The sequence below is a fragment of the Bombina bombina genome, chromosome 5 (assembly GCF_027579735.1).
Source record: "Bombina bombina isolate aBomBom1 chromosome 5, aBomBom1.pri, whole genome shotgun sequence".
NCBI lineage: Eukaryota > Metazoa > Chordata > Amphibia > Anura > Bombinatoridae > Bombina > Bombina bombina.
The window spans coordinates 341,859,154-341,885,760 of record NC_069503.1 but is presented as its reverse complement, the minus strand read 5'-3'; the positions used below and the strand labels follow the sequence as shown (position 1 = coordinate 341,885,760).

The following is a 26,607-nucleotide window of genomic DNA, read 5'->3' as shown; positions in this document are numbered from 1 at the left end:
TGCATCTGTTTGGAAAAGTATATGGCAGCAGTTTTAGAATTTAGAAAACATAAGATATGAAAAATGAAACATAATAATATGCAATGTAGGGATCATACAGTATAAGTCCAAATAATAACACAGTACATTTCTAGCAAGAAGATTCAAAAGCATAGTATTTAAAAAAGTGCCTAATATTCTATGTGCTCCCTAAATGACAAGAGAGGCCACTCATGGACCTCAGCTATAAACTCATAACCATAGATAGCGGGCTATTTCTAGTGGAGAGACCACTTTTGGATCTCTAAATGAGAACCTCTTTTTTCTTTTTATCATCAATTTGATAAAGTCTTATATAAGCGTTAAAGTTAAGACCTCATAGTCAGACCATATGGGGTGTGACTGAGCTTAGAATGAAAACATAAGCTTAATAGAGTAATTTTTATATACATACACATGGCTGATTATCCCCTATTAAGATGTAAAGAATAACAATAATAAAGGGAACTCTTTCCATGAAGAGCATTAGCCCGTCCAAGAACACCTTATTAAAAAATGAAAGCAGTAGTTAGAGGAGCCGAGGGGGGTAATATAGGACTAGGAGTATGTAGATTATAGGGAAGTCCCATTATATAAAGTGGAAGAGAATGCATTATCTTTAAGTTTTTGGGCAAGATTAGATCATTTGGCGATGGTTTGAGAGTCAGCTAGTTATGAAACTACAGCCAGTTGAAGGATGGAAATTAAGAATGCTGAGGCTTGAAGGGCAAAGTTGGCATGGTCACACAAATATAACTTATATATAGAACATGTTGAGTGCAATGAACCCGGATAGCAACATGAAGATTGTATAAAGAAGTCCCCTTATTTAGCTTATGTCTGGGTAAAGCTGTATTAATTCACCTCCTCAGCCCACTCACCCCACCTATGTGGCAGATTAGCATCGTCAGTAAAGTGCCAAACCCATGGACCATGGAGAACTCATGTGCCAATTGTCTTAAAGCTGTAGATTAGGGTGAGCACAATCTTTATTAAGAGAACGTTATAATTTAGTGTAGACTAAAGAAGTTACCCAGGTATAGTATTAAACAACTGAATATAAGAAGGTCTTCGGGCTGTGCTCAGTGTCCGGACGCACCGCCCCGGCCGCAGGCGGCGCCCCCCCAACAAAAAGAAACAAGACCCACAGATCATTGTCTAGGATAACATCGAAGTAGAATACCCATACCAACATTGCCTTACAGACAGTCAACATTGCCATACAGATAGTTAACTAGGTGGCAAAGTACCAAGCCTGGGCAAAGAAAGAAAGTCTGCCCCCTACTAGATCCGGTCCCGGATTGGGGCCACCCCTTCATGCTGTCTTTGTAGCAGCAGCAGGCTTCTTGGATTGTTTACCTTTGTTCCAAGCCTGGTTGGGTCTCCAGACGGATTTGGACTGAGCAAAATTCCCTTACTGCTTTGTGGAAGAAGAGGAAGCAGAGGGTACTCCTTTAAAATTTCGAAAGGAACGAAAATAATTTTGTTTACCCCTCATCTTAACAGACTTATCCTGAGGTAGGGCGTGACCTTTACCTCCAGTAATGTCAGAAATGATTTCCTTCAACTCAGGCCCGAATAGGGTCTTACCCTTGAAAGGAATAGCTAAGAGCTTAGATTTTGATGACACATCAGCAGACCACGATTTTAGCCATAATGCTCTACGTACTAAAATGGCAAACCCTGCATTTTTCGCCGCCAATTTAGCAATTTGAAAGGCGGCATCTGTAATAAAAGAATTAGCTAGCTTGAGAGCCTTAATTCTATCCAAAATGTCCTCTAGAGCATCAAACCAAAAAGCTGCTGCAGTAGTAACTGGAACAATGCAAGCTGTAGGTTGTAAAAGAAAACCCTGAGGAATAAATAATTTATTTAGAAGACCCTCTAGCTTCTTATCCATAGGGTCTTTGAAAGCACAACTGTCCTCAATAGGTATAGTTGTACGCTTAGCCAGGGTAGATATAGCTCCCTCCACCTTAGGGACTGACTGCCAAGAGTCCCGAATGGTGTCTGATATGGGATACATTTTCTTGAAAGTAGGAGGAGGAGAGAACGGTATACCCGGTCTGTCCCATTCCTTTTTTATAATTTCCGAAATTCTTTTAGGAACTGGAAACACATCAGTGTAAGAAGGCACCTCTAGATATTTGTCCATCTAACACAATTTCTCTGGTGGTATCACAATAGGGTCACAATCATCCAGAGTCACTAAAACCTCCCGAAGTAACAGGCGGAGGTGTTCAAGCTTAAATTTAAAGGTCATGACATCCGAATCTGTCTGAGGTAACATATTTCCTGAGTCTGAAAGTTCAGACAGCAATTCCCTGACCCCCAACTCAGAGCCCTGTGAGGGTACATCGGAAATAGCCAATAAAGCATCAGAGGATTCAGTATTCACATTAATACTTGACCTACTGCGTTTACCCTGTAACACTGGTAATTTAGATAATACCTCTAAGGGTGGTTGACATAACTGCAGCCATATCCTGCAGTGTGAAAGAATTAGACGCACTTGAGGTACTTGGCGTCGCTTGTGTGGGTGTTAAAGGTTGTGACACTTGGGGAGAATTGGATGGCATATCCTGATTCTCTTCAGACTGAGAATCATCCTTAGGCACACTTTCTTTACCTAAAATATGCTTTTTACATTGTAAGGCCCTTTCAGTACAAGAGGTACACAAAGTAAGAGGGGGTTCCACATGGCTTCTAAACACATAGAGCAATTAGTTTCCTCAATGTCAGACATGTTGAACAGACTAGTAATAACCACAATAGTCGTATAACACCTTAATTATTGATTTCAAAAAAATTTTGAAAAATGTGTACTACGCCTTTAAGAAATAAAAAAGCGCATAATTTTTCCTAAACTGTCTAAAAACGTTAAATAACGCTACACAATTAAATATACTTATTCAATTTGGCCAAAAATAATTGCACCCTATGAGCAAAGGGTGAATTTAACCTCAAAAAGACATTTTATAGCAAAAAATATATCTTAATTGAAAAAATGACCCCTGCACCTCGACACAGCTCTGCTGTGGCGCCTACCTGCCCCCAGGGTACTGCAAAATGACTCGACAATGATCCGGTGAACAGAACACAAGTTTAGGCCCCACCGGACCGGAGCTAATGCCTGCTGCCTTTTCAGTCAGAGTAAACTGCGCGTCTGAGCGCGCGAAAATAGGCCCTGTCCATCATGGACGTCGTTCTACCAGTCTGTATAACAGCATGGGAAGCAGTTTGAAAAGTAAGCTATGTGGTCCCCTTAAACACTACTATAACACTGCAGCCATACTGACTATTTGCTTTATCAAATCAAAAACGTCTAGCTGCTCTCCCAGTGTCCCATAGAATATTGCTTTCAGAAATATGTCAAAACAGAATTTATGCTTACATGATAAATTACTTTCTCTTGCGGTGTATCCAGTCCACGGATTCATCCTTTACTTGTGGGATATTTCATTCCCTACAGGAAGTGGCAAAGGGAGCACACAGCAGAGCTGTCCATATAGCTCCCCCTCTAGCTCCACCCCCCAGTCATTCGACCAAAGGTTAGGAAGAAAAAGGAGAAACCATAGGGTGCAGTGGTGACTGTAGTTTAAACAAAAATTTTTTACCTGACTTAATTGCCAGGGCGGGCCGTGGACTGGATACACCGCAAGAGAAAGTAATTTATCAGGTAAGCATAAATTCTGTTTTCTCTTGCAAGGTGTATCCAGTCCACGGATTCATCCTTTACTTGTGGGATACCAATACCAAAGCTTTAGGACACAGATGAAGGGAGGGAACAAGACAGGTACCTTAAACGGAAGGCACCACTGCTTGCAAAACCTTTCTCCCAAAAATAGCCTCCGAAGAAGCAAAAGTATCGAATTTGTAAAATTTGGCAAAAGTATGCAGTGAAGACCAAGTCGCTGCCTTACAAATCTGTTCAACAGAAGCCTCATTCTTGAAAGCCCATGTGGAAGCCACTGCTCTGGTAGAATGAGCAGTAATTCTTTCAGGAGGCTGCTGGCCAGGAGTCTCATAGGCCAAACGGATGATGCTTTTCAGCCAAAAGGAAAGAGAGGTAGCAGTCGCTTTCTGACCTCTCCTCTTACCAGAATAGAGAACAAACAAGGAAGATGTTTGTCTGAAATCCTTAGTTGCTTGCAAATAGAACTTTAGAGCACGAACTACATCAAGATTGTGCAACAGACGTTCCTTCTTCGAAGAAGGATTGGGACACAGAGAAGGAACAACAATTTTCTGGTTAATATTCTTGTTAGAAACCACTTTAGGAAGAAAACCAGGTTTAGTACGCAAAACTACCTTATCTGCATGGAACACCAGGTAAGGTGAATCACACTGTAAGGCAGATAATTCTGAGACTCTTTGAGCAGAAGAGATAGCTACCAAAAACAAAACTTTCCAAGATAACAACTTAATATCTATGGAATGTAAAGGTTCAAACGGAACCCCTTAAAGAACTGAAAGAACTAGATTTAGACTCCATGGCGGAGCCACAGGTTTATAGACAGGCTTGATTCTGACTAAAGCCTGTGCAAACGCTTGAACGTCTGGTACCTCTGCCAGACGCTTGTGTAAAAGGATAGACAAAGCAGATATCTGTCCCTTTAAAGAACTAGCCGACAATCCTTTCTACAATCCGTCTTGGAGAAAAGACAATATCCTGGGAATCCTAACCTTACTCCATGAGTAACCCTTGGATTCACACCAACAAAGATATTTCCGCCATATCTTATGGTAGATTTTCCTAGTGACAGGCTTTCTAGCCTGAATCAGAGTATCTATAACTGACTCAGAGAAACCACGCTTTGATAGAATTAAGCGTTCAATCTCCAGACGAGGGAGAAGAGGAAACCGTGGGAAAACATAAGCCAGATTGAAGAACCAGGGCGCTGCTAGAGCATCTATCAATGCCGCCTTGGAGTCCCGGGACCTGGATCCGTAGAGAGGAAGCTTGGTGTTCTGACGGGACGCCATCAGATCCAACTCTGGAATGCCCCATAGCTGAGTCAGCTGGGCAAATACCTCCGGGTGGAGTTCCCACTCCCCCGGGTGAAAAGTCTGACGACTCAGAAAATCCGCCTCCCAGTTGTCTACTCCTGGGATGTGAATTGCTGAGAGATGGCAGGAGTGGTCCTCCGCCCACCTGATTATTTTGGTTACTTCCTTCATCGCTAGGGAACTCTTTGTTCCCCCCTGATGATTGATGTAAGCTACAGTCATGATGTTGTCCGACTGAAATCTGATGAATTTAGCCGCAGCTAGTTGAGGCCATGCCTGAAGCGCGTTGAATATCGCCCTCAGTTCCAGAATGTTTATCGGGAGAAGAGATTCTTCCCGAGACCATAAGCCTTGAGCTTTCAGGGAGTCCCAGACTGCACCCCAGCCTAACAGACTGGCGTCGGTCGTTACAATTATCCACTCTGGTCTGCGGAAACATATTCCCTGAGACAGGTGATCCTGAGACAACCACCAGAGAAGAGAAACTCTGGTTTCCTGGTCCAACTGTATTTGAGGAGACAAATCTGCATAATCCCCATTCCACTGATTGAGCATGCATAGTTGCAGTGGTCGGAGATGTATCCGAGCGAAAGGGACTATGTCCATTGCCGCTACCATTAATCCGATTGCCTCCATGCACTGAGCTACAGATGGCCGAGGAATTGAATGAAGAACTCGGCAAGTAGTTAAAATTTTCAACTTTATGACCTCTTTCAGAAATATTTTCATTTCTACTGAATCTATTAGTGTTCCTAGGAAGGGAACCCTTGTGAGTGGGGACAGAGAACTCTTTTTGATGTTCACCTTCCACCCGTGAGACCTTAGAAAGGCCAATACAATCTCTGTGTGAGCCTTGGCTCTGTGAAAGGACGGCGCCTGAATTAAAATGTCATCCAAATAAGGCGCCACTGCTATGCCCCGCGGTCTTAGAACCGCTAGAAGGGACGCTAGCACCTTTGTGAAAATTCTGGGAGCAGTGGCTAAACCGAATGGAAGAGCCACGAACTGGTAATGCTTGTCTAGAAAAGCGAACCTGAGGAACTGATGATGATCTTTGAGGATAGGGATATGCAGGTACGCATCCTTTAGATCCACGGTAGTCATATATTGACCTTCCTGGATCATAGGTAAGATTGTCCGGATGGTATCCATCTTGAATGATGGGACTCTGAGGAATCTGTTTAGAATTTTTAGATCCAGGATTGGTCTGAAAGTTCCTTCTTTTTTGGGAACCACAAACAGGTTTGAGTAAAAACCCAGTCCTGGAACTGGGTATATCCCTCCCATCGTATGTAGATCTTCTACATAGCGTAAGAACGCCTCTTTCTTTGTCTGGTCTGTAGACAGACGAGAAATGTGGAACCTTCCCCTTGGAGGGGAGTCCTTGAATTCTAGAAGATATCCCTGGGTAACAATCTCTAAAACCCAGGGATCGTGAACATCTCTTGCCCAGGCCTGAGCGAAGAGAGAAAGTCTGCCCCCTACTAGATCCGGTCCCGGATCGGGGGCTACCCCTTCATGCTGTCTTGGTAGCAGCTGCAGGCTTTTTGGCCTGTTTACCCTTGCTCCAGCCCTGAGAAGGCTTCCAGGTTGCCTTGGGCTGTGAAGCGTTACCCTCTTGCTTTGCAGCTGCAGAGGCTGAAGCGGGACAGCTCCTGAAATTACGAAAGGAACGAAAATTAGCTTTGTTTTTAGCCTTAAAGGGCTTGTCCTGAGGGAGAGCATGGCCCTTTCCCCCGGTGATTTCTGAAATAATCTCTTTCAATTCTGGTCCGAAAAGGGTCTTTCCTTTGAAAGGGATATTTAATAATTTGGATTTTGACGACACATCGGCCGACCATGACTTGAGCCAAAGCGCTCTGCGCGCCATAATGGCGAAACCTGATTTTTTTGCCGCTAACTTAGCTAATTGCAAAGCGGCATCTGTGATAAAAGAATTAGCCAGCATAAACATAGGGACAGGTTCATGAGAGACTTAACACCTTTTGAGACCCTCTGCACCCTTGTGACACTCCCCAAACGACTAATCTCAAAGATATATAAACTGTTATTATTGCCACCCAACATACAACTCCCCTCCTATACTATAATTTGGACTAAAGACCTTAACAATACTTATGAAATGGAGGACTGGTTACGTTCATTTGCTCTCACCAGACGTTCCTCTGTCTCTGCAGCTGTCCAGGAGATTCATTTGAAGCTCCTAACCAGATGGTATTATACCCCAGATAGACTGCACAGGTACTTTCCATCAGCCAGCCCCCTATGTTGGAGAGGTTGCGGCGAGCAGGGCTCACTGTTCCACATTTGGTGGTCTTGCCCTTTGTTAAGGGGGTTCTGGACGGCTGTCATTGAGATTATGTCTCGCAGGGCCCAAATATCTATTCCGGACTCCCCTGAGATTCTGCTCTTGCTTCGCCTTCCCAAAACCAAAGATGTTTTCACTAGGTCCCTCCTCCTGATCATGATCACAGGGGCTAAGAGACTGATTCCCAGGAAATGGAAGTCTACACAGGTCCCCTCCCTTGACGAGTGGTCCTCCTCAGTAGAGGAACTATTAATTTTGGAGAGACTACATTATTTTAAAACTAACCAACTGGCCTCTCACGATATGATTATGGCGGCCTGGAGGGAAACCCCCCTGTAGGGTATCATCTGGCGGTCCCATTCCATCCCTCTTCCCCTTTTTTTTTTTTTTTTTTCTTCCCCATCGTGCCCTCTCTCCCCCCCCCCTTCACACGGATGTGCCCTTCCCCCTCTTTCTCCTCCTTTCTTTTTCTCTCTGAGTTTTTTTTTCTTTCTTTCCTATGGTTAATCTTTTGATAATATGCTATATCTACAAGTTTGTACACTATCTGTAAATGTTCTTATAAAAAAAAAAAAAAAAGCCTACAGGCTTTCCACATATGTGGAGATCTTGGGATCCCCCTTTTGGGGGGGGTCCCTTGATCCTTCATAAGCGCACACTATGCAGACTTTGCTTCTTGTACCTGACTACGGTCACGGACTGTTGTAAAATAATCCTTTATGCTCATTCCGTTTGCTAACGGTAATCAGTTTCATTTGCTGTGATTTTATTGTAACTTTTCTCTGCATATGTTTCAATAAAGCTTGTTTTAAAAAAAAAAAAAAAAAAAAAAAAAAAAGAATTAGCCAGCTTTAGAGCCTTAATTCTATCCATAATTTCGTCATATGAGGTCTCCGTCTGGAGCGACTCCTCCAGCACCTCAAACCAGAAAGCCGCTGCAGTAGTTACAGGAATAATGCAGGCAATAGGTTGGAGAAGAAAACCTTGTTGAACAAAAATTTTCTTAAGTAAACCTAACGTTTTATCCATAGGATCTTTAAAAGCACAACTGTCTTCAATTGGTATGGTTGTGCGTTTAGCAAGTGAAGAAACAGCCCCCTCTACCTTAGGGACCGTCTGCCACGAGTCCCGCCTGGGGTCAGTTATAGGGAACATTTTCTTAAAAATAGGGGGGGGGGGGAACAAAAGGGACACCAGGTCTATCCAACTCCCTAGTAACAATATCCGCAACCCTCTTAGGGATCGGAAACGCATCAGTGTATACAGGGACCTCTAGGTACTTGTCCATTTTACACAACTTCTCTGGGACCACCATAGGGTCACAATCATCCAGAGTAGCTAATACCTCCCTGAGCAATACGCGGAGGTGTTCCAATTTAAATTTAAACGCTAATGAATCTGATTCTGCCTGATGAGAAACCTTTCCTGAATCTGAAATGTCTCCCTCAGACATCAAATCCCTCACCCCTACTTCAGAGCGTTGTGAGGGCACATCAGATAAGGCTACCAAAGCTTCAGACTGCTCATAATCTGTTCTTAAAACAGAGCTATCGCGCTTTGCAGGGAAAACTGGCAGTTTGGATAGAAAAGCCGCAAGGAAATTATCCATGACTGTCGCTAGTTGTTGCAATGTAATAGGGGCAGACGCACTAGAGGTACTAGGCATCGTTTGCGCGGGCGTAACTGGTTGTGACACATGGGGAGAGGTAGATGGACTATCCTCATTACCTTCAGTCTGAGAATCATCTAGGGCCACACTTTTAAGTGCAACAATATGATCTTTAAAGTGTATAGACATATTAGTGCAATTGGGACACATTCTGAGACGGGGTTCCACCATGGCTTCTAAACACATTGAACAAGGATTTTCCTTAGTGTCAGACATGTTTAACAGACTAGTAGCATACACAAGCAGGCTTGGAAAACACTTTAATCAAATAAAAAACACAATTTGAAAAAACGTTACTGTGCCTTTAAGAAATAAAAAGAGCACACAATTTTACAAAACAGTGAAAAATGCAGCAATCCTTTTGAAATTTTCACAGTATGTAACTAATGCTTTAATATGATTGCACAAGTTGCAGAATGATTAACCCCTTAATGCCCAAACCGGAGCAGCCTAAAGCCAGCAACCGGTTAAACAACTACAGAACCTTGCCACAGCTTACTGCTGTGGCCCTACCTGCCCTTAGGGATCAGTTTTGGGGGAAAAAAGCTTCTTTTAGGCCCTCAATCAGCAGCTGGACCCTCCATATGAAGCAGCATGAACTGTCTTTCAATTTTAACTGCGCATCTGAGGCGCAAAATTAGGCCCCTCCCACTCCACTCTGGAGTTGTGAGTCCTACAAAAATCACTTCTGAGTGACTAAATTTAAGCCATGTGGATAATAACCCCAGAAAACACTCCAAAGTGCTTAAAAAAAGTGTCTCCAACGAGTATTTCTTAAACAAATAATCGATTGCCCTGAATTAGTGTCAACTAGCCTAATTAGCCCTGTTATGTAAGCATTCAATTCTTTACTAAGTCTCAGAACATAGCTTACCCTCCCCACATGGGGATCTTGTCAGTCTTCTAGCATTATCTCAGTCTTGTCTAGAAATAAATGACTGAACATACCTCATTGCAGTCAAGCCTGCAAACTGTTCCCCCCAACTGAAGTTTTCTGGTACTCCTCAGTCCTGTGTGGGAACAGCAGTGGATTTTAGTTACAACATGCTAAAATCATTTTCCTCAGCAGAAATCTTCATCGCTTTTCTGCTAGAGAGTAAATAGTACAAACCGGTACCATTTAAAAATAACAAACTTTTGATTGAAGATATAAAACTACAATTCTAACACCACATTCACTTTACCCTCCCGTAGAGAGACCCTAGTGCTTAGAGCCGGCAAAGAGAATGACTGGGGGGTGGAGCTAGAGGGGGAGCTATATGGACAGCTCTGCTGTGTGCTCTCTTTGCCACTTCCTGTAGGGAATGAGAATATCCCACAAGTAAAGGATGAATCCATGGACTGGATACACCTTGCAAGAGAAATAAAGATATAAACACAGGATTTTCAGTAATACCCTCTGTGTACAGGTCTACTGCTTACCCCTTCCCTTGCAGGGAATAATGTCAGCCAGTTCTGATATACCAAGTCTCCTCAGAAATAAAAAGACTGAACATACCTCAATGCTGCTTGTAGCATGAAACCGTTCTCCACACTGAAGATTTCTCTTCAGTTACATCTGCTAAGAACATCAACCTCAGGGCAGAAATCTTCATCTTCCATATCTCCCTGAGGAAAATAGTACTCACCGGTACCATTTAAAAAAAACAAAAACTTCTTGATTGAAGAATCTAAAACTAACACCTCACTTTACCTCTTCCTATTACTAACACAGGCAAAGAGAATGACTGGGGGTGGAGGGAAGGGAGGAGCTAGATATACAGCTCTGCTGTGGTGCTCTTTGCCACTTCCTGTTAGCAGGAGGTTAATATCCCACAAGGATGAAATCCGTGGACTCGTCGTATCTTGTAGAAGAAATTATCGTACCCAGGAATTCCGCCCTGTTGCTGGGGACCAATGAACTCTTTCCTTCGTTTATCTTCCACCGAAGGAGGAGAAGAGTTCTCGAATGATCCTCCGCAAGACTGTAGGACGGAGCCTGGAGCAGGATACCGTCCAGATAAGGTGCCACTGCAATCCCTCTGGCTCTCGCTACTGCGAGAAGAGCTCCCATAAACTTTGTAAAGACTCTTGGGGCAGTCGTCATACCCAACGGAAGGGCCAGAAATTGGAAGTGCTGGTCTAGGAAAGCGAATCTTAGAAACCATAAGTGATCCTTGTGGATTGAAACGTGAAGGTAAGCATCTTTCAGGTCTATAGTCGTCATGAATTGCCCCTCTTGAACCAGGGGAAAAATTTACCTGATCGTCTCCATCTTGAACGATGGAACTGACAAAAACGTGTTTAGGGCCTTTAGGTCCAGAATTGGACGAAACGTGCCCTCCTTCTTTGGGACCACAAAACGGTTTGAATAATACCTGGGACGATTACCCCGAGAGATGAGAGATCCCTCACACACCCCAGGAAGGTGTCTCTCTTTTCTGGTCTTGAAGAAATATTTAACAGGAGGGATCTGCCTCTGGGCCTTGAAACCTATCCTGTAACCCTGGGCTACAACCTCCAGAACTCAAGGTTCTATAACGTCTCTTCTCCAGGCCTCCACAAAAAAGTAAATTTATGCTTACCTGATAAATTGATTTCTTCTATGATATGGCAAGTCCACGGATTCATCCTTTACTTGTGGGATATTATCCTCCTGCTAAAAGGAAGTGGCAAAGAGCACCACAGCAGAGCTGTCTATATAGCTCCTCCCTTGACTCCACCCCCCAGTCATTCGACCGAAGGTATAGGAAGAAAAAGGAGAAACTAAAAGGTGCAGAGGTGACTGAAGCTTTAAATCAAAAAAATATAATCTGTCTTAAATTGACAGGGCGGGCCGTGGACTCGTCGTATCATAGAAGAAATCAATTTATCAGGTAAGCATAAATTTACTTTTCTTCTATAAAAGATACGACGAGTCCACGGATTCATCCTTTACTTGTGGGATACAATACCAAAGCTACAGGACACGGATGAACGGGAAGGACAAGACAGATGCCTAAACAGAAGGCACCACTGCTTGAAGAACTTTTCTCCCAAAAATAGCCTACGAAGAAGCAAAAGTATCAAATTTATAAAATTTGGAAAAGGTATGAAGTGAAGACCAAGTCGCAGCCTTACAAATCTGTTCAACAGAAGCATCATTTTTAAAAGCCCATGTGGAAGCCACTGCTCTAGTAGAGTGAGCTGTAATTATTTCAGGAGGCTGCTGTCCAGCAGTCTCGTATGCCAAACGGATGATGATTTTCAGCCAAAAAGAGGGGTAGCCATAGCTTTTTGACCTCTACGTTTTCCAGAATAGACAACAAACAGAGAAGATGTTTGACGGAAATCCTTGGTCGCTTGCAAGTAAAACTTCAAAGCACGAACCACGTCCAAGTTGTGCAACAGACGCTCCTTCTTAGAAGAAGGATTAGGACACAGGGGAGGAACAACAATTTCCTGATTAATATTCTTATTAGTAACAACCTTAGGAAGGAATCCAGGTTTGGTACGCAAAACCACCTTATCAGAATGGAAAACAAGATAAAGCGAGTCGCATTGCAATGCAGATAGTTCAGAAACTCTTTGTGCCGAAGAGATAGCAACTAAAAACAGAACTTTCCAAGATAGAAGCTTAATATCTATGGAATGCATAGGTTCAAACGGAACCCCTTGAAGAACTTTAAGAACTAAATTCAAACTCCATGGCTGAGCAACAGGTTTAAACACAGGCTTAATTCTAACCAAGCCTGACAAAACGACTGAACGCCTGGAACATCTGCCAGATGCTTGTGCAGTAAAATTGACAAAGCAGATATCTGTCCCTTTAAGGAACTAGCTGATAACCCTTTCTCCAATCCTTCTTGGAGAAAGGACAAAATCCTAGGAATCCTGAACTTACTCCATGAGTAGCCTTTGGATTCGCACCAATAAAGATATTTACGCCATATCTTATGGTAAAATTTCCTAGTGACAGGCTTTCGAGCCTGAATCAAGGTATCTATGACCGATTCAGAGAATCCCCGCTTAGATCAAATCAAGCGTTCAATTTCCAGGCAGTCAGCCGCAGAGAAACTAGATTTGGATGCTGGAACGACCTTGAATGAGAAGGTCCTGTCTAAGTGGCAGTGTCCACGGTGGTAGAGATGACATTTCCACCAGGTCTGCATACCAAGTCCTGCGTGGCCATCAAATCACAGAAGCCCTCTCCTGTTTGATTCTGGCAATCAGACGAGGAAGGAGAGGAAATGGTGGAAACACATAAGCCAGGTTGAACGACCAAGGTACTGATAGAGCATATATCAGTACTGCTTGGGGATCCCTTGATCTGGACCCGTAACGAGGAAGTTTGGCATTCTGACAAGATGCCATCAGATCCAATTCTGGTGTGCCCCATTGATGAATCAATTGTGCAAACACCTCCTGATGGAGTTCCCACTCCCCCGGATGAAAAGTCTGACGAAATCCTCTTCCCAGTTCTCCACTCCTGGGATATAGATTGCTGATAGATGGCAAGAGTGAGTCTCTGCCAATCAAAATATTTTGGAAACCTCTATCATCGCTAGAGAACTCTTTGTTCCCCCCTGATGATTGATATATGCTACAGTCGTGATATTGTCCGACTGGAATCTTATGAAGCGCGTTAAATATCGCTCTCAGTTCTAGAATATTTATTGGAAGGAGAGCCTCCTCCTGAGTCCACACACCCTGTGCTTTCAGGGAATTCCAGACCCAATAGGCTGGCGTCCATCGTTACTATGACCCATGCTGGCCTGCGGAAACACATTCCCTGGGACAGATGATCCTGTGACAACCACCAAAGAAGAGAGTCTCTGGTCTCTTGATCCAGATTTATCGGAGGAGATAAATTTGCATAGTCCCCATTCCACTGTCTGAGCATGCATAGATGCAGTGGTCTGAGATGCAAGCGAGCAAACTGAACTATGTCCATTGCCGCTACCATTAGTCCAATTACCTCCATACACTGAGCCACTGACGGCCAAGGAATGGAATGAAGTGCTCGGCAGGTTGTTAAGATCTTTGATTTTCTGACCCCTGTCAGAAAATTTTTCATGTCTACTGAATCTATCAGAGTTCCCAGGAATGGAACTCTTGTGAGAGGGATAAGTGAACTCTTCTTTACGTTCACCTTCCACCCGTGAGATCTTAGAAAAGCCAACACGATGTCTGTGTGAGATTTGGCTAGTTGGTAAGTTGACGCCTGAATTAAAATATCATCCAGATAAGGCGCCACTGCTATGCCCCGCGGCCTTAGAACCACCAAAAGGGACCCTAGCACTTTTGTGAAAATTCTGGGAGCTGTGGCCAACCCGAAAGGAAGAGCCACAAACTGGTAATGCTTGTCCAGGAAGGCGAACCTGAGGAGCTGGTGATGATATTTGTGGATAGGAATGTGAAGATACGCATCCTTCAAATCCACAGTGGTCATATATTGACCCTCCTGGATCATTGGTAAAATAGTCCGAATGGTCTCCATCTTGAAAGATGGGACTCGAGAAATTTGTTTAGGATCTTGAGATCTAGAATCCGTCTGAAGGTTCCCTCTTTTTTGGGAACCACGAACAGATTGGAGTAAAACCCCTGCCCCTGTTCTGCTTTTGGAACTGGGCGGGTTACACCCATAGTATATAGGTCTTCTACACAGCGTAAGAACGCCTCTCTTTTTGTCTGGTTTACAGACAACCGTGAAAGATGAAATCTCCCCCTTGGAGGAGAATCTTTGAAGTCTAGAAGATACCCCTGGGTCACGATTTCTAAAGCCCAGGAGTTCTGAACGTCTCTTGCCCAAGCCTGAGCAAAGAGAGAAAGTCTGCCCCCTACTAGATCCGGTCCCGGATCGGGGGCTGCCCCTTCATGCTGTCTTGGTGGCAGCCGCGGGCTTCTTGGCTTGTTTACCCTTATTCCAGGTCTGGTTAGGTCTCCAGACTGACTTGGATTGAGCAAAATTCCCCTCCTGCTTTGCGGCAGGGGAGGAGGTAGAGGGAAGTTTCAAAAGGAACGAAAATTATTTTGTTTGGTCCTCATCTTATCCTGGTCTATCCCACTCCTTAGTAACAATGTCCGAAATCCTCTTAGGGACCGGAAAAACATTAGTGTAAGCAGGAACCTCTAGATATCTATCCATTTTATACAATTTCTCTGGTGGAATTACAATAGGGTCACAATCATCCAGAGTCGCTAAAACCTCCCTGAGCAACAAGCGGAGGTGTTCTAGCTTAAACTTAAAAGCCGTCATATCTGAGTCTGTTTGAGGGAACATCTTTCCTGAATCAGAAAGCTCTCCCTCAGACAGCAATTCTCTCACCCCCAACTCAGAACATTGTGAGGGTACATCGGAGATGGCTAATAAAGCATCAGAGGGCTCAGCATTTACTCTCACACCGGACCTATTGCGCTTCCCCTGCAACCCAGGCAGTTTAGATAACACCTCTGTGAGGGTAGTAGACATAACTGCGGCCATATCTTGCAGGGTGAAAGAATTAGACACACTAGTATTTGGCGTCGCTCGTGCGGGCATTAAAGGTTGTGACACTTGTGGAGAATTAGATGGCATAATCTGATTCTCTTCTGACTGAGAATCATCCTGGACATACTTTTATCAGCTAAAATATGTTCTTTGCAATTTAAGGCCCTTTCAGTGCATGAGGAGCACATTTTAAGTGGGGGTTCCACAATGGCTTCTAAACACATGGAACATTGGCTTTCCTCAATGTCAGACATGTTAAACAGGCTACTAATGACCACAAACAGGCTTGAAAACACTTTAGTGAAAAAATAACAATCTGGAAAAAAAGGCACTGCGCCTTTAAGAGAAAAAAAGCATAGAATTTTTCCAAAACTGCTGTAAAACAATAAAATTATTCCAATTTTATGATAGAAGCATCCTAACTATGCAGCTAAGTTTGCCCCACAAGGAAAGGAACACTTAAAGGGTCATGAAACTCATAATTTTTCTTTATGATTTAGAAAGAGTATACCATTTTAAACAACTTTCTAATTTACTTTTATCACCTAATATGCTTCATTCAATCAATATCCTTTGCTGAAAAGTATATCTAGATAGGCTCAGTAGCTGCTGATTGGTGGCTGTACATAGATGCCTCATGTGATTGGCTCACCCATGTGCATTGCTATTTCTTCAACAAAAGATATCTGAAGAATGAAGCAAATTAGATAACAGAAGTAAATTGGAAAGTTGTTTAAAATTGAATCCTCTATCTGCACCATGAAATAATTATTTTGGGTTTAATGTCCCTTTAACCCTTACCAGAAAAAACGGAAAATTATAAAACGTTTATTTCAATAAAAAACACCCCCTGCACCTCGCCACATCCCTGCTGTGGTGCCTACCTGCCCTCAGGGGTCTGTAAAACCGGGGTAAACCTTCGATTTGGCCCAATACAGCTCACAAAGCCCCACCGGAGTTGGAGTTTGCCTGATAAAAATAACTGCGCAACTGAGGCGCGAAAATAGGCCCCGTCCATCTCACTCGATGTCTCACAGCCCAAATGAACCGCACCAGAATGGTCTAAAAACTAGCCATGTGGGTTCATAAACCCAAAAATGAAGCCATGTGTACCCTCTCAATAAGCATGAAAAACGTCTCACATAAAAACGTTATCAGCACTCCCAGTTATGTAAACGTTTGCCCACAAACATTCAAACCTCAGTATCAACCATTTTTGCTTAGCCCATATATGCAAGCTCAGTAATATTTTAGGATTACTGCTTACCCTCTCCCTCCTGGGGATACTGTCAGTCAATTCTGAAATAGCACAGTCTCTCCAGAAAAAAATGACTGAACATACCTCACTGCTTATAGCATGAAAAACGTTCCTCACACTGAAGTTTCTTAAGTACTCCTCAGCCATTCTGTGGGAACTGCTCTGGATCTTAGTAACAACTGCTAAGATCATCAGCCTCCAGGCAGAAGTCTTCATCCATCTGCTGCCTGAGGGAAAATAGTACACACCAGTACCATTTAAAATAAAAAACTCTTGCTTGAAGAAAATAAAAACTAACATTTTATCACCTCTTTCACTTTACCCTTCCTATTACTTAGAGTAGGCAAAGAGAATGACTGGGGGGTGGAGTCAAGGGAGGAGCTATATAGACAGCTCTGCTGTGGTGCTCTTTGCCACTTCCTGTTAGCAGGAGGATAATATCCCACAAGTAAAGGATGAATCCGTGGACTTGTCGTATCTTATAGAAGAGATAGTCTGCCCCCTACCTGATCCGAGGATGGGTCGGGGGCCACCTCTTCATGCCGACTTTGACTCTGTTTTTTTTTTTGTTCTGCTTGGACTTGTTCCAAGAGTTAGCTGGCTTCCAAGATCCCTTGGTTTGCTTAAACTTTGCGGCAGGCTGCTGGCGTTAAAACTTGTCTGCAAGAAAGGGAAGAAAAGTAGACCCCTTCGGTTTAGCCGCCTTATCCTGAAGCAAGAAGGCACCCTGCCCTTCTGTGACCGTAGATATGATAGAATCTAGGCCCAGACCAAACAAAGCTTTCCCTTTGAATGGGAGGGAAAGCAAGCAAGACTTAGAAGTCATGTCAGCAGACCACGACTTTAGCCACAGGGCCCTGCGAGCTAAAACTGAAAAACCTGATGTCTTAGCATTCAGGCGAATAATCTGCATGTTAGTATCACAGATTAACGAATGCGCTACCCTTAAGGCCTTGATTCGTTCCAGAATTTCATTGAGGGGAGTCTCCACCTAGACCATGGCTGATAGAGCATCACACCAATAGGTAGCCGCACCAGCCACAGCAGTGACCGCTGCCGCTGGTTGGAAAACGAATCCCGTGAGTTGGAACATCTTCCACAACATGGACTCCATCTTTTTATCCATGGGTTCCTTGAAAGAGGCGCTATCCTCTAGCGAAATAGTCATTCTCTTAGCGAGCATGGAGATAGCACCATCCACCTTAGGACGGGTTCCCCACAGTTCAAGCTGCGCTTCCGGAATGGGGCAAAGCTTTTTAAAAGAAGAGGGGGGAAAAGGACGAACCAAGTTTCTCCCATTCATTCTTAATAATGTTAGCCTTCTTGACCGGAACGGCCTGGGGCACTACCCTGTCCTCGTAACCCCTATCCAGTTTAGGGATCGAAGGTTCCTCCGGTAGCTTCGGTTCCAGAACCTCCAACGTAGCAAGCACCTCTTTCAGCAGAAAGCGCAAATGCTCCATCTTAAATTTAAAATCTGGTTCCTCCGCAGACGGAGGCCTAGAAGTAGCCGATTCCGACCCAGAAGCGACGTCCTCCGATAACTCGGAGTTGCCTCCTCAGCGGATAATCTGAGACATCCAGCGGAGACGAATAGCAGTGCCGTACCTTCCGCTTGCACTTAGTAGGGCGAGGCATCGCATTAATGGCCGAAGAAACCAACGTCTGTAACTGATCCGCAAAGTCTGGAGGCCAAAGGGCCCCTCCTGCAGGAGGTTTAGTAATGCCCTGGGGTACTGCTTTATTCTTTTTGGATATAGCAATATGTCAAAGCATGTGGAACAGAGTTGCATAGGCGGTTCGACTGGAACCTCCTCACAATATACAGTGTTAATAGGTTTAGATAAAGAGGGAGTATCCTCTAATATATCAGAATCCTCCATAGCTTGAGCCTTTATTAAGGACTTGATCAAAAAGATAAATGGCACCTTTATATCTCAATGGCCGGGGCACTCACCATCTCCTATGACCCGGACTACAAGAAACAGCTTTTGCAGGTTGAGAAAGAGGAAGTTACAGAGACCACACCGGGTCACATGGAGTGCCATGCAGGGCCGCCCCTGCACTTGAGAGACGTGCAAAAAAAAACAAAAAAAAAACACGCCTCATCTCTCACTAATGAACTGACTGTTCCATACTGACAGAGCCTCATCTCACACAAATGCAGCAGAAGCACAAACAATAGTATGCATAATAAAATCCTTCTGAGGGTATTACCCTAGATTCTATAAAGATAAAGGAGCCACACTGTTACCCTGTCTTCTTGCGTTATAAAATATATAAAAATGAAACGATCTTACCAGAATCAACACCGTGGAACAGGAACACAGCCCTTCAAGTGTGACAGGGTAGTAGCATCGCTCCTGACATGGACTTGAGAGACGAAAAGCAGGCAGCAAAACTCGTCAACGCTGATTGCTAATGGAGCTGTTAAACTGAGTTGAGATGGGTTTGCAGAAAGACTCTCCCTGCATCTCCAAGCTCTTTCCCCCATGCCCTCACTGAGAGGCTGACAGGACTACTTAAAACTCCAGTACCATTTCGAAGAGTACTACCCTCCATAAGAGACTACTCTGAATCTTCCGACACTTCTCTGCCAATCTCCTGTGACGAAAGGCAAAGAATAACTGGGATATGAGGGGAGTGGGGTAGGTATTAAGCCTTTGGCTGGGGTGTCTTTGCCTTCTGGTGGCCAGGTTCTTAATTCCCACAAGTAATGAATGAAGCAGTGGACTCTCCTTCCATTAAGAGGGAAACTCTGTATTCATAAAGGGATGCACTGTCCGAAATGTCACACTGAATAAAGGTGGCTGTATTTGAAACTCCTGGCGAGTGCATCCCTTTATGAATACTTGTGTGTGTATGTATATATGTATGTGTATATATGTATGTATGTATGTGTAACTTCGGTGAAAGAAGAGGCACTCACAGGTCTTAATAGTTTCATAAAATTACAAACTTTATTGTTGTTAGTTATTCATCAATTAGTTCAGTCAACGTTTCGGTCCTCGCAGGGACCTTCCTCAAGACAGTCAAGACTGTATCTTAAATGTAGTTGAAGCTTTATGATGGCAGGTGTGTACTGACTCCTATTTAACATGATTTTGAATGTGATTGCTCAATTCTAAACACCATGCAACCATATTTTATTTATTTATTTTTCTTCCCTCCACCTAAAAGATTTCAGTTTGTTTTTCAATTGAGTTTTACAGTTTATAGGTCACATTAAAGGTGGAAAAAGTTCTGAAATGCTTTATCTTTGTCTCATTGTTTTACATCACAGAAACCTGACATTTTAACAGGGGTGTGTAGACGTTTTACCACTATATATATATATATATATATATATATATATATATATATATATATATATATAAATATAAAAAGTGGGACACACCATCCACACAACTGCCTGATGTCCTGCACAATAAGTAGTTACAAACAGTCCCGGGATACCAAACCTGGCCAAGGATATATGGTAAAACTGGAACCCTTAACGTTTTAGTTCCAATCTGAACCTTTATCAAATGGAGTCCATCAAAGACATGTCTTTGATGGGCTCCATTTGATAAAGGTTCAGATTGGAACTGAAACGTTATGGGTTAAGGCCCTTTATTTGTATCAAGTATGGATTAAAGGCTGATTGAAAAGTATCCTGAGTTGCCTGCTTCATTCCAGTTTTACCATATATCCATGGCCAGGTTTGGTATCCTGGAGACTGTTATATATATATATTTATATATATCTACTGGAGTGCAAGGGGCTCCAATGCGTATATATATATATATATATATATTTATAGAGATATAAATTAGGGCTGCACGATTACTGACTTGCCGTGCCCGCCTTGCGACATTGAGCTGACTTACCGGGGTGCGCTGTGGCTGATGCGGGTTACAGGGAAAGGGGTGCACTCTGGCTGATGCGGGTTACAGGGAAAGGGGTGCGCTGTGGCTGATGCGGGTTACAGGGAGGGGGGTGCGCTGGGACTTATGTGGGTTGGGGACTGATGGTAGTTACAGGCGGTGCTTATGATGTTAAAAGGGTTGCTTATTGGGGGGTTACAGTGGGAGCTGATGGGACTTATGTAGGTTACAGGGGGTGCTGACGTGAAAATCGCGATTAAATCTGTAATTTTTTTCCTCCCATATCGCCCAGCCATAATATATATATATATATATATATATATATATATATATATGCATACATACATACATACACACACACACACACATACCTATTTAATATATATATATATATATATATATATATATATATATATATATATATATACACACACACACATATATACACACATACACATATGTACAGTATCTATATATCTCTAAATTAAAGTCCTTAGCATGAGAAAAAAAAATTTCTAACACCTGAGACTTCATATCTTTGAGCCCTTAATAATGCAATATTGTTTTTATTTTATTTTTTATCAGACAGAGTTAATATGAGTGAAATTGTACTGGTAAATGTATTTTTGATGTTTTTTGTGCCAGTTTTTTTTTTTTGTCTTGTTTAACAGCTCAAAAGTTAAAAGTTAAATTTAATTGCGCTCAAGCGAACACGGTTACTTTGGAAAAAAAAAAAGGGCCAAAAAATACCCCATATCGCTTGCACGCTAGTTAGTTCACCACTCGTAATCTAGTGGGTAGTCTCTGCTTTGATATGTGAAACCATTACCAGATTATTTAAAGGGACACTGTACCCAATTTTTTTATTTTGTGATTCAGATAGAGCATGACAGTTTAAGCAACTTTCTAATTTACTCCTATTATCAAATTTTCTTCACTCTCTTGGTATCTTTATTTGAACTGCAAGAATGTAGGTTTAGATGCCGGCCCATTTTTGGTGAACAACCTGGGTTGTCCTTGCTGATTGGTGGATAAATTCATCCACCAATTAAAAAGTGCTGTCCAGAGTACTGAAACAAACAAAAAACTTAGATGCCTTCTTTTTCAAATAAAGATAGCAAGAGAACAAAGAAAAATTGCTAATAGGAGTAAATTAGAAAGTTTCTTAAAATCGCATGCTCTATCTGAATCACAAAAGAAAAAAATTGGGTTCAGTGTCCCTTTAATATTTCTTACATCCTGAACCATATAGAATCAATCATCTAACAGAGATAATAAACAGGGAAATGATTTCCTGAATAATCAGGTGAAGAACAGAAATAAAACTAGAATGTACTTTTGGCACCAATTTGTTGGAAATACATTGTTCTTTGGAATCAAGGAATCTGCACTTCAACTTTGAAGTAAATGGAATTGAACTGACTCTGACACTAAAAAACAACAACAACTGAGCGACTGAAAAGGTAACCAATAAGTCTGTCCTGACAGAAACAAAAGCTCCAATAAGGATAATTCTCTAGTCTTGATTTTCATTATGTGATCTACAAAATAGAACATAGGGCCACTCTGAACCATCAAGGAACCAACTAACTTTACAGCTAAACACAGAAAATGTCTAGAGCGGCAGCAACTTAAAAGCACAAAAGTTTATTTAAAATCTTCATAAAAACAACATAAACACATAGCACCAGTACATGTGCCCTTCAGCTCTAGACAGAGCTTACGTGTTTCGGCAGTGGTGCCGTACTCATAGCTCTATGGGGTAATTTGTTGTTTCATAACTATACAGCTAGTAAATGCTTGAAGATCCCTACATCTGGCACAATAATCGGTTACTCTGCAGTTCTCCTTAAGATCAAGAGCTCTATTTCAGGAATTCCCCAGTTCTTGCAAAACATTTATGCTAAAAATCTTCAAATGGATCCCTACCGAAACCAGGAAAACTGTCACCCGCGCTCTCGTCGGCAGTCGACTGGACTACAGCAACGCACTCTACACCGGCTCCACCATCAAACTCCAAAAGAGACTCCAGCACATCCAGAACGCCTCAGACAGTCTTATCCTCAACATCCCTCGCCAAAGCCACATCAATGGACCCCTAAGGGACCTGCACTGGCTCCCCGTCAACAAGAGAATCACCTTTAAGCTTCTAACCCACACGTTTAAGGCCCTCCACAACATCGGTCCCGAATACATCAACCACCATGTCAATTTCTACCCCCCCACCAGACAACTTCGATCGGCCGACCAAGCCCTCAAAGTCATCCCCCGCATCAGGAAAACCGCAGCAGGCGGCAGATCCTTCTCCCACATGGCAGCAAAGACATGGAACACCTTCCCGCTGCACATCAGACAATCCTCTACCCTCACGAAGTTCAGAAAGGACCTCAAGACCTGGCTCTTTTTTTTTTTTTTCCATTATATTTTTATTAAGGATTTTCACATAATTATAAAGGTTTGCATTTGATCACAAATCCAGAGAAGAAAATTAAACGTATACATTTGTAATATTGTTTACAAAGCAGAGTGAAAAGCAACGCAAAAACACAAAATCATAACCACTCTTCTCTAAGTCTACTTTCCATTATATACACAGTGTTTTCGAACCTTGTTATAAGTTCTTTTTGAGTATCTCTATCCTGAATCAGAATCCAGTACTTCCATTTTTCAAAAAACCTGCTAACATTTATTTCAACATTAAACCATATATCGTTTTGTTCAATCTGAAATTGCTTCTGTACTATATTTTTCAATGCTTTAAGTGTTGGTGCTCGTTCCTTCTTCCACCCTTTTAATATCATGTTCCTACTTAATAAAATTATCATTGAGAGAAATATTCTACACTGTAGGGCCTCTGTCTTCTCAAAGCTTAAGAATATAACATGTTCTGCTTGTAGTGTTAACTGATTGTTACATATTCTATTAGCCCAATATGATACCATTCTCCAAAAACGTTGTAGTTTTGGGCATTCCCACAAACAGTGAATTAAATTGGCATTTTCCTTTCTACACTTCTCACATCTGTACCTGTCTTGACCTTTCCTCCATTTAAACATTATTTCTGGTGTGATATAAGTCATCCATAATATTTTAATATGCTGTTCCCGCAAGGACATTGCCAATGTGGCTCTTTCTACCGTTCTTATACTTTTTAGAATAATCTCTGTTAGATTTGGGAAATAAGTGTCTTGCCATTTTAATATTAATTTATCCACTTGGACCTTATATTCTGTTTGTTTTATGATGCTATATAAAAGTGAAATAGAAAATTTCTTATTCCTATATGCATTTAACACAGGTATTAGTATTGAATATTCCCATTCATTCCCATATAACCTTATAAGGTTCATGCAATAATCTCTTAGCTGGATATATGCAAAAAGATGCTCATTCTTACACTGAAATTGTTCTTGGGCCACCTCGAAGTTTATGACCTATGGGTTAGCCTGTTCCCAATTTATCATTTGTGTCACATTAACTAAACCTTGTTCCTCCCATCTTGTACCCACATCTGTTAGGAAGCCCAATTGGAATTCCTGATTCCCCTTAATTGTAAGGTATTTAGAGACTGCATATTTCAAGTTCAATTTGCTACATATTTTGTGCCATGCTATTATTGTGTCTCTTAGTACACTTATTCTTTTGAAATACAGGGGCAACTTCTTAGCTTCCAGATGCAATATATTTTTTAGATAGAGAGGTTTGGCTAACTGCTTTTCAATCTCCAATATGGAAAAATGACCTATATCTAGCATCCAGTCAATCGCTATTTTCCCTACTGCCACTAGGTTATATAGCTCTACGTCTGGTAATGCCATTCCCAATAATTTTTTTGGTAAAGATAATTTCCTATAATTCAGTTTTACTTTCTTATTACCCCATAGAAAGGTTTTGATAGAGGAATTTATTTTTTTCTTTTCTATATTCTTCAATAAAAGAGGGATATTTTGGAATATATAAAGTAACCGGGGTAGTGCTATAATTTTCAATAAGTTAATTTTACCGTATAAAGATAAGGGGAGAGTTTCCCATTTCTTAAGAGTGTCTGCGAACTCCCTGACGGCATTTATCAAGTTTAACCTATAAATTTCTTCTGGGTCTTCTGAAAATTTTAATCCAAGATAGGTGAGTGAGTGTTTAATTTCTCTAAAAGTTTGATTATCTGAGTCTTTATTTTTATGTATCCATAGTACCTCTGATTTGTTTTTATTAATTTTATAGCCAGAAAATGATCCGAACTGTTCTACTAAGTGACATATTAGGTTAGTTTTTTGAGGATTGTTTAGTAAAAATCAGTAAATCATCTGCATATGCAGCTAATTTAATCTCCTTGTTCTGAATATGTATCCCTGCTATCCTTGTTCTAAGTATTTTAAGGAGTGGTTCCATGGCTAGATTAAAAATTAAGGGAGATAAGGGGCATCTTTGTCGCATCCCTCTTAGAAGTGGAAAACTTGCCGTTTTATTTTTATTTATAATAAGGGCGGCTTGCGATTTTTTGTATAATAGTTCAATCATATTATAACAATTTCCAGAGAATCCAAATTTACTTATTGTTGTAAATATGTAGTCCCAGACAATGGAGTCAAACGCCTTATGTGCGTCTAATGCTATTACCGCTAGATCTGTCTTTTTGGGTTCTTTATTATACTTCTTGTTATACCATGCATCTGCTATTGTTAAATATAATTTCCTCAAATTTATGTTAGATGAGCGGCCTTTCATGAAGCCTGTTTGGTCCTGATGGACTAGTCCCTCTAATATTAACTGTAGTCTTTTAGCCATGATACTTGTTATTATTTTATAATCAATATTCAAGAGTGAGATTGGTCTGTATGAGTCTAATAGTTGAGGATCTTTCCCAGGTTTTGGTATAATGATTATTGTGGATTCGTTAAATTCTCTAGGGGGCGTAAGTTGTCCTGTCCAATATTTATTCAGAAACAACGTTAATGTAGGTGTAATTTCATCTATTAATAATTTATAAAATTCTGAGGGAAGTCCATCAGGACCCGCAGCCTTATTGTTAGCTAGCTTTTTAATTGTTTGTGTTACCTCCACTTCTGAGATCTGTTCGTTAAGTTTATTCAATTGGTCTAGATCTAATTTTGGAACCTCTACTAATTCCCAGAATTGTTTCTTTTTTTCCTCATCTATAACAAATGGTGAGTATAGTTTAGAAAAATAGTCATAAAATGTTTCTTGTATCTCTTTAAGATAATTTATTTCCTTGTCCCCCACTTTTAGTTTAGATATAAATGTCGGATTCCTTTGATTTTTGGCTATTTGCGCCAAAAATCTCCCTGCTCTATTGCCAAATCGATAAAATTTAGAACATTTTTTCATATCTTCTTTTACTTCATTTTCCATAAGGAAGTTATCTCTATTCTGTTTTGCCATGATATATTTTTCCCAGTTAGCTCTAGTTCTGCTATCCAAAAATCTTGTATATCTATTAATTAATGTTTTATTTATTTGTTGTTTTCTAAGGTTCATTTTCTTCTTCAAATTAATTGTAAAAGAAATAATTTCGCCCCGGAGTACTGCTTTAGCGGTGCTCCAGAAAATATTAGTTTTATTTCGATAATTATTGTTAAATCTATCATATTCCCTCCATTTTTCTTTTAGGAAGTTAATAAATTTGGGATTATTTAACAAATATCTTGGGAAGATAAATGTTCCAAATTGTTTTGCTGGGCGTACATTCAGATTAATACTAATTGGAGCATGATCAGATAGCGTGATCTGTTCGATTCTAACTTCCTGAGTTACATTAACCAACTTATCTGATATCAGAAAGAAATCTATTCTTGATAAAGAATGTGTTGACCTGGAGAGACATGTATATTCCCTTCCGTCAGGGTTAAGTGTTCTCCATATATCTTGAATGTTCAACTCTTTTTTCATATTTTTAAGAATATTACTTTCCCTCTTCCTTCTATATCGCATACTCCCCCTAGATCCCAACCTCTTGATCTCTTGTGATCTTATCTCTTTTTGTCTATCCAAAAGTAGATTCGGTGTGAGATT

General features: G+C 41.5%; 1 protein-coding gene across 2 annotated transcripts in view; it reads right to left on the bottom strand.

The window, feature by feature from the left end:
* SP4 (Sp4 transcription factor) overlaps positions 1-26,607 on the bottom strand; it is a 255,222-nt gene that overhangs the window by 18,518 nt on the left and 210,097 nt on the right. The gene's annotated exons all lie outside the window — the stretch shown is intronic.